Here is a 9426-nt window from a genome sequence, read left to right as displayed (position 1 = left end):
ATCAGTTTGTGAATGATAAGCAATGCTAAGGTTCAATTGAGTTCCTAACGCTTTTTGGAAACTATACCAAAATGAGATGTAAATCAACTATCTCGATCGGATATGATAGATAATGGCACATCATGTATGTAACAACTCGGACTTTTTGAAACCAATATTTTGTTAAATACCCGACCCATTTCGATGCTTCGGGAAATTTTATCGCGCTTATCGAGTTCTTTAGTTTTTATAATATTATTGTTTAACTATTTATTTATATTATATAAAATACCTTTCCTACTTTGGCAAAAATCACCCAAACCTAAACTTTTGTCCAACTTTGTTTCCACCTTCAAACTCCAGGGACTAAAAGGCAAATATTTAATATTAATATGTTATTATCCTATAACCCGTTCCTTAAACCCGTTTTTCATACCTAGATCCTGATCCGTTTAGTGTCATGAGCCTTAATTCTCGTCATAAATCTGGAAATTTAATCAAATTTTATGTTATACCTTCTATTCCAGCCTAACCGACACACTAACTTGGTTAAATTGATAAAAAACGATTCGTTTCTTAATATACTTCAGCCGGCATCAAGATTGGTCTTGGTATACAAGTAAACGTCCTTATAAACCCAATTAAACTTGCAGATACATTACCCTAACCCTAATCGACATAATCCCTCTAATTAATTAAGTTATCATCAACTTTTGATAGTCCATTCATCGCTGCTTCTCGCCGCCCTCTGTTTGTCAGTTTTAACGGTTCATATGGTAGTATTCGAGGTAATTAGATAGTCCATTGTGATCGCCACTGATCATTTTATAATAGTCGTAACGTTAATTAATCAATCGACGAACAGGTTCATCGATTGATGATTTCTAGGGTTTGTTTATGTATTGGGTTCTCAAGTTTTCCGGTTACATATTATTATTTGCGCAGCTTAAACAAGTTATCTGTTGGACAAGTTGGTCTTGTGTGTGTGCGTTAATGCCTTTTGGGCTGGATGGCACGGGTTCGAGTCCCTCTAGACCCGTTTTGATCTTTTATTTTTTAAAAATCAAGTTAATTATGTTTTGAACCATTTAAATCATATTATTAATAACATAGATATAATAGTTAATCAATATTTTATGAAAACCGACATTTTTACCCGTTGTTTTTCCAAGTCTTTATTAAAAACTTTGTATATATACATATACACACACACACACACGTATAAACATAATAAAATTTGGGAGTTATATAATTAAAAAAATACGATATTATATGTATAAGATTAAAGTAATGTTTATAAATATCATAAATATAAATATTATATATATATATATATTTAAAATAATTTAAATCGACCTTTTTATATATTATAAACGATATTATATGTATAAGATTAAGTAACGTTCATAAATATCATAAATATAAATATATAATATATATATTTTAAATAATTTAAATTGACCTTTTTATATATTATAAACATATAAAATTTAATAATTTTAATTATAATATTATATACATGATCAATAGAGGTGGTAGAAGCTGTAATAAATCTAACTATTATATAAAATAATAATAATAGGTCATCCAATTTCCACCTTTCCTTTTATCTCGTCAATTATCCATATTTATTTTTCAGCACTCATTCTTTATTAGGCCATTTCGTCCGAGATTGATTTACCGTTCTCATCGTTGCCTTAATATTATCTTCTTTGATCATCTAATCAGGTGAGTAATCACTCCCATATTTTACTTTTTTTAAACCTTTTTGGGGACATGTGCGTATCGTATATATTCAACTACTATCTAGTATTCAAAACCGCAAATATTTGCTTACTTGCTTTAGTTGAACGCTATTTGCTTACTTCGGCAACCGATGTCCATTTTTATGGCAACGGTTTAGTCATTGCTTGGTAACCAATGTCCATTTATGTATTGGTTGAGCCCTTTCTTTATGGTTTGATTGCTTGCTTATATGTTATGGTTTGCTTTCTTTATAGTTGTTTGATTGTTATGTGCTATGGCTTATCTGTATATTCTCACATGAACAGTTTGCACTTTTACTTATTATTATATAGTGTCTCAAATCTGGTGATTTACTCACTCAACATTGTGTTAACAAAATCTATTTTATTTTTAACGCATATGCAGGTTATTGTGTGATGTGATTCTCAAGCTTGTATTTGAAGAAAACTTAGGTTGTATGCTAGAGAAGAAGACACAAGAATTAGAATATGAAGATTTTGTTTTATTTGTTTAAATTTTAATTCCTGCACTTTGGTTACTTTGATGTATGGTTATTTAATTAAATTTAATAGATATTATCACATTTAGCATTGCATGATAGTACCTTGAGAGCTGTGACAATCTGTTCACGCCCCGACATTTCCGCCGTAGGTTGGGGTGTGACAGATTGGTATCAAAGCCGAATGTTTAAGATAATTCGTTTGATATTGCCTTAGACACATATTTAGGAGCCCCATACGTGCCTATCTGTTTACCTTTATGTGTTCAAATTAAATTGTTTACAACTTTCTTAGATAATTATTTATTTATTGTCTATTGTATTGTTATGCACACACACACAAACTCCGAGGCTATGCCTCAACGTTCAAAGAAAACTTTTCGAAAAATAGATTGCTTTTATTTTGGGAAATTCCTTAAGAATTCCCACCTATTTTTATCGCTCGTTCACCTTAGGACTAGGTTATGTGGCATGTCCCTATCACAAATGAAAATGTGAGAGAAACAGTGAGTTGGGCACTAGCAAAACGGTTCCAAGAACCAAAGGTAAGACGCTATTACTTACCTGGGTGATAACCTTACCACGATACTCGACCCTATGGACCCGAGCGAGACCCGAAAATGCCATATGACCAACACCCTAGGCTGTCAACTGTGACCACGTACATTAGTGGTTGCATTCCTTATAATACTTTTACACCGAATTCACGGTGGTTCGTGGCTTAAATTCGGTAACCTTCCGATTATGGTTTTATGTTATTTTAAATGGTTAGTCAGAAATCCCGACTATCCATTTTTAAACTTGTTTTCGGATTTTGTTGGAGTAATTAACGTGGTGATTCACAAGATACTCCAGCTAACCCATATTTATTTCGATAGTTCTTTATTTAGTTTGGTCGGTTAAAACGCCGTGTAACGCTCATTGGGCTGACAAACTTCATTGCATTGTTAATTCGTTAATTATTTGGGACAATGAAATTGCCATGTAATGCTCATGGGCTGTCCAACTCAGTTGTTCTTTTCGTTAATTTTTGTTGGGCCATTCAAATTTCCATGGAAAGCTGATGGGAGGCCAACACACAAACTTTGTTTAGTTAATTGTTTGTTAAGTTAACTCAATGAAATAAATTTTAACTTTTAAACTGACCTCCTCTAATTATCACGCATTAGAATTTTACTACATCAACTTATAAATATCTACGCAATGTACCCCTTACTTTACAACCTCTTACTTTTATCACATATTATTAAAAGCAAAATTATCATAAAGCAACTAATCTTCTATTGATGATTTCTTCAACTTACCCTTCGCCTTATAAATTCTTTACTTTTGGTCCTTATAGAATTTCGTCTCTAAGAAACCACGTCGTCTCCAACGTTCATCCGGTTCGCGCGATCGCCTCTTGGCTGCTAGAATCAAGAAGGAGTTTGCTGCTGCTATGCCCACAATCATCACTCAAATCCAAAGCCTCAACTCCAATGGATCTGCTACTTCGGCCACACCAAACAATACTGATTTCCGCAACTTCTTGAGCACTAATCCCCTATCCTTTCTTGGTGAGGAAAACACCACCAAATTGCTGCAATGGTTTGAATAGATGGAAAATATTTTCATCCACTGTGAATGTCCGGACTCCAAACGGACTAGGTTCGCCTCGAGCAAGTTTGGGGGTCGAGCTGTCATCTGGTGGAATGCCCTGAGGAACGACCAAGGGTCTGACTTGGTCGTATCCATGCCTTGGGAGGAACTTAAGGAAGCAATGAAGAAAGAGTTTTGCCCGGAACATGAGCTGTAGAGACATGAAGCCGAAATTTGGGAACTTTACCTACTTGAACCGCTTCCTTGAACTTAGCCGAATTGTACCCCACCTTATAACCCCCGAACACCGCGACATTCAGAAATACATTCGCGGTTTACCAAACATTTTCCGTGATGCTGTGGTGAGTCGTGACCCATTAACTATTGGTGAGGCTATGGACCTAGCTGCCTCTCTCATTGACAGTCATGTTAGGGATGGAACCTTGTCTCGCAAGGATTCCAAGCCCAATCCCAACAAGACCGAAACCGACTCATCCGCTGATGCTAAAGCCGAACCCAAGCCTGTTTCCAACAACAATCACCGTAACAACAACCATAACAACAAGCGTAAAGCCTACGCCGTTAACCAACCTAGTAACCAACCTCCTCCTAACCATAACCAAAATACTCCGACAAAAAGGCCTATGTCAGACCTTATCCCCTATGTGTCAAGTGTAACCATAATCACTCTGCTCAATCCTCTTGCCGCCTATGCACCAAATGCAATCGCTTTGCCACCTTGCTAACACTTGTCGTGTCCCGCCTAATGCACAAGCCGCCTCACTCCCCTGTTTTACTTATTTTTAAACCTTTTTGGGGACATGTGCGTATCTTATATATTTAATTATTATCTAGTATTCAAAACCGCAACTGTTAATCCTTGTGTGTATATCGGTTTATGTCTAACTTGCTATTTGCTTACTTTCTTTATTTGAACGCTATTTGCTTACTTTGGCAACCGATGTCCATTTTTGTGGCAACGGTTTAGTCATTGCTTAGTAACCAATGTCCATTTATATGGATTGGTTGAGCCCTTTCTTTATGGTTTGATTGCTTGCTTATATGTTACGGTTTGCTTTTTTTATATTTGTTTGATTGTTATGTGCTATGGCTTATCTGTATATTCTCACAGGAACAGTTTGCACTTTTACTTATTATTATATAGTGTCTCAAATTTGGTGATTTACTCACTCAAACATCCTATTTTCGATTATAAGAATAAACAAAATAATCTCGTTTATTAAATAATGTGTCGTGTATCGGTTTTGATAATAAACTATAAGAGGGTGGTTTGGACCTTTGAAGATGAAATAAAAGATGAAATGGGCCTTAGGTCCATGGGCTTTAGGGAGCATAAATACCCCTTAAACCCTAATCCTTTCAATTTTATCCATCTCTACACCATAGCTTACACCATCAAAAACACAAACAAACACTATCCTATAACCCGAGCCAAGATCCGAAGGTGGACACCCGAACCCGTTGGTGCTAGATCGTCGTGACGAACCAAAACAACATCAAGGCTTGACCGTGTTTGTAAACCGACTCGTTTAAGGTACGTTTATAACTGGAAATCGTTCGTTTAGGTTCAGATTTGTTTGGGTAATCTTAGTTTTGAATGAAAATGATAAAAACGTATCCAACGAAGCAAAGCTTACGTAAATCCATTACAGTTAGATAGGTTAATTGATCAAATGAATAATCGGGTCTAGAGTGGAGCAAATCGCACCCGTTAAACGTGAATGTTTGGCCGATTTGATGATTAGGGTTTGTAGGTGATGTGTTGCAAAACACATAGAGTTTTATTCCGATTTTGTGTCATTTTGTGCGTAAACTGTTAACGAATATAACATTTTCTTGCATGAAATTAAATTTTTGTGTATGTTATAGGTTCCATGTTTAAGAGAGCGAGAAAACGAGTCAAATGGAAAAAGAATCAGCTAAAACGGAGCTCGGATGAAACCGGTACGCAAAAACGAAGATAAACGAGCTAAAAGTCGAAACCGCAACTGTTAATCCTTGTGTGTATATCGGTTTATGTCTAACTTGCTATTTGCTTACTTTCTTTATTTGAACGCTATTTGCTTACTTTGGCAACCGATGTCCATTTTTGTGGCAACGGTTTAGTCATTGCTTAGTAACCAATGTCCATTTATATGGATTGGTTGAGCCCTTTCTTTATGGTTTGATTGCTTGCTTATATGTTACGGTTTGCTTTTTTTATATTTGTTTGATTGTTATGTGCTATGGCTTATCTGTATATTCTCACAGGAACAGTTTGCACTTTTACTTATTATTATATAGTGTCTCAAATTTGGTGATTTACTCACTCAAACATCCTATTTTCGATTATAAGAATAAACAAAATAATCTCGTTTATTAAATAATGTGTCGTGTATCGGTTTTGATAATAAACTATAAGAGGGTGGTTTGGACCTTTGAAGATGAAATAAAAGATGAAATGGGCCTTAGGTCCATGGGCTTTAGGGAGCATAAATACCCCTTAAACCCTAATCCTTTCAATTTTATCCATCTCTACACCATAGCTTACACCATCAAAAACACAAACAAACACTATCCTATAACCCGAGCCAAGATCCGAAGGTGGAAACCCGAACCCGTTGGTGCTAGATCGTCGTGACGAACCAAAACAACATCAAGGCTTGACCGTGTTTGTAAACCGACTCGTTTAAGGTACGTTTATAACTGGAAATCGTTCGTTTAGGTTCAGATTTGTTTGGGTAATCTTAGTTTTGAATGAAAATGATAAAAACGTATCCAACGAAGCAAAGCTTACGTAAATCCATTACAGTTAGATAGGTTAATTGATCAAATGAATAATCGGGTCTAGAGTGGAGCAAATCGCACCCGTTAAACGTGAATGTTTGGCCGATTTGATGATTAGGGTTTGTAGGTGATGTGTTGCAAAACACATAGAGTTTTATTCCGATTTTGTGTCGTTTTGTGCGTAAACTGTTAACGAATATAACATTTTCTTGCATGAAATTAAATTTTTGTGTATGTTATAGGTTCCATGTTTAAGAGAGCGAGAAAACGAGTCAAATGGAAAAAGAATCAGCTAAAACGGAGCTCGGATGAAACCGGTACGCAAAAACGAAGATAAACGAGCTAAAAGTCGAAAAACGCAGAAAATGTCATGTTCGAGCTACGCGACCAGGTCATACCATTCAAGAAGCATGTGGTAGATTCCAACATGTCCCAAGGCTGCCAAGAATGTTCAAGAATCAGCTACCACGTCTATTTTGTCTTCTACTGGGCCTAGTGGGCTTGTTTTAACCTATTTTATATTTGGAAGGAGGTGTTTAAACATATATTTAAACCCTAAAACCCTATGAACGAAATTATTCAAGTTTCCAGCCATCCCACACCTGCTCTAGAGGAGAAACCAAGGAGGAAAAGCTTACGGTTCCATCTTTTATCCTTCGGTTGTCGGTTTTGACTATTTTAACGTTTGTGAGTTCGTTTTTGGTTTTTAAGCATTCAAACATTTTGTAATCAGATTTATATGAACACGTTTATCATTTATATCTATTTCATCTATTTTTCATTGATTATTATTGGCTAAACGTGTTAGTTCTACCTAGGTTAGATGAATATTGTTAGGTTTTAATGAGTTTTATGGATTGTTGATCATCATGGCTTGAATTGTTAATGAAAAGTTTGGTTTAACATTGAATTAGGTTGTGTTTAGTGGCTGTGAATTTATTATTTATACTCATATACCTCTTGCTTTGATTAATTGAACAAGTTTTGATTGATTTTAGCTTGTTTGAACTCCTTACTTTGTGTTTAGGGTTTGTTTGCGGGGTGATCAACCGTAGGGTTTAAGTGAGTGTATTAATTGAATATAATCAGCGGATAGACACCTTCCTTGAGACCGAGAGGTGATAGGAAGTAAACTCGTCTCATAGCTTTTACTTGTTAGGATTAGGATCGCGTGAGAGCGGGTTCGGTTCTTGTCGGGTTTGGGTTTTTGAGCGATTAGTTGATCTAATTTAAGTTAAACTAAATTGTTCTTCTATCCTTGGTTGCGTAGTATTCGTCTCCATTAGGGTAGTGTGTCGGTGAGACCGAGAGGAGAGTCGGCATTAGAACACTTTAACAATTCTTTTCTCGGTTTGTTCTTAAAATCAACTAAGTGTAAGTTGGAGTTTGTTAGTGAGACTGAGAGGTGATCTAGCTTTCTTGAGTGAACCTTAGTTGAGTCATCCTTAGGAACCGGTGTCGTGAGAGTCTTAAATCCATTACCTTATTATACCTTCAATATGATTCTTTCCTAGGTAGACGTTTTCTCCTATTGCAGTTAAGTTTCTATGTTTCAAGTGTTTCGTTAAGTTAATTAATTTAGTCAAAGTAAGTTAAGTTAAGTAGTTAATTATATTAAAAATCATTTAGATATTCTTAGGTGAGTCTTGGTTAGGGTTAAGTATCATTAACGTTTTCAAGTGTCCTTGTGTTCGATACTCGGACTTCCTTAGGTCTATACTATTAGTGATCGGTACACTTGTCGGTTTTGTGTGGCTTCTTTAGGGATTTCGTTTAATAAATTTATAGCTTAGTTGTGAGAGCATCATTATACACACATCAAGTTTTTGGCGGGTCACGGCTAGAGGCTTATTGAGAACGACCCTAGTTGGGATTTACCTATTGTATTTTCGTATATTTAGATTAGATTAGTTATTTTAATTAGTTTAATTTTATTTTTAGTATTTTATTCTATTTTTATCTGCTGCCCGTGATCCTTTTCTTTTGAGTGTTCTTTACAGGAAATATGTTCGGACGACAGGTTGGAACGCCATGGTTCAAAGTGTGTGGCGGAGATCACTGGGTGCATGATGCTTATGAGAGGAGAAATATAGAAGTCGAAGCACAGAAAGCTCCATGGGAATCACTTTTGGCAAAGCCTCCTCCATACCGATTTGCATATGATCAAATGGGGAACTTCTTAGGGTATAAAGATTTGTCAGGGAATATATTAGAGCCCACCCCAGAATTGGAGGAAATAATGGATGATGTGTTGTTTGCTATTAGAAATGATTTGGAATATGTTCCTCCTTTGAATCCACCTTTGTTTGAAACCCTGAGCGAGATTGAAGATACCGGAATGGAGGAGCAGAGAGTAGAGGAGTATATTCCCTCTTGGGAGTAAGAATTTAAGGATGAGTTTGGTGAAGAGTTGATGGACTTTTCCATTACGGATGAAGGCGAGTTTGACCCACTTGGTGATTTAAAGCTGCTTGAAGATTTAATATATAACGAGCCAAATTTGGGGATCAAGAAGGATCTTTGTAAGGAGAGCCATGAGATAGTTAGTGATTTGGTCCTTCCAACACCTCACCTCGATTGTGAAAAACCAAAACACGAACCGTACTCAATCTCTATTCGGGACGTGTTAAGGTTTAAAAGTTTGGCTAAAGGAACTAGAAGGAGGATTTCTGGGCGAAGAAATCGTAGTGTGATGAAGAGATTGACTTCCCCTTTTCACTTCATTGAACCATTTTTGGGGGAATTCAAGAGTTGGTGGGCCGAGTTTAATTCATATGGTCGGGCCCATGAGAGCTGTGCAATTGGTTTCTTCCCGACCAATTGTAAGAGGAGAGTAT

This window comes from Bidens hawaiensis, unplaced genomic scaffold, assembly GCF_021521415.1.
Source record: "Bidens hawaiensis isolate Kalapana, Puna unplaced genomic scaffold, B.hawaiensis_p1.1 tig00056358_1, whole genome shotgun sequence".
NCBI lineage: Eukaryota > Viridiplantae > Streptophyta > Magnoliopsida > Asterales > Asteraceae > Bidens > Bidens hawaiensis.
Note: the sequence above shows the minus strand (reverse complement) of the source record.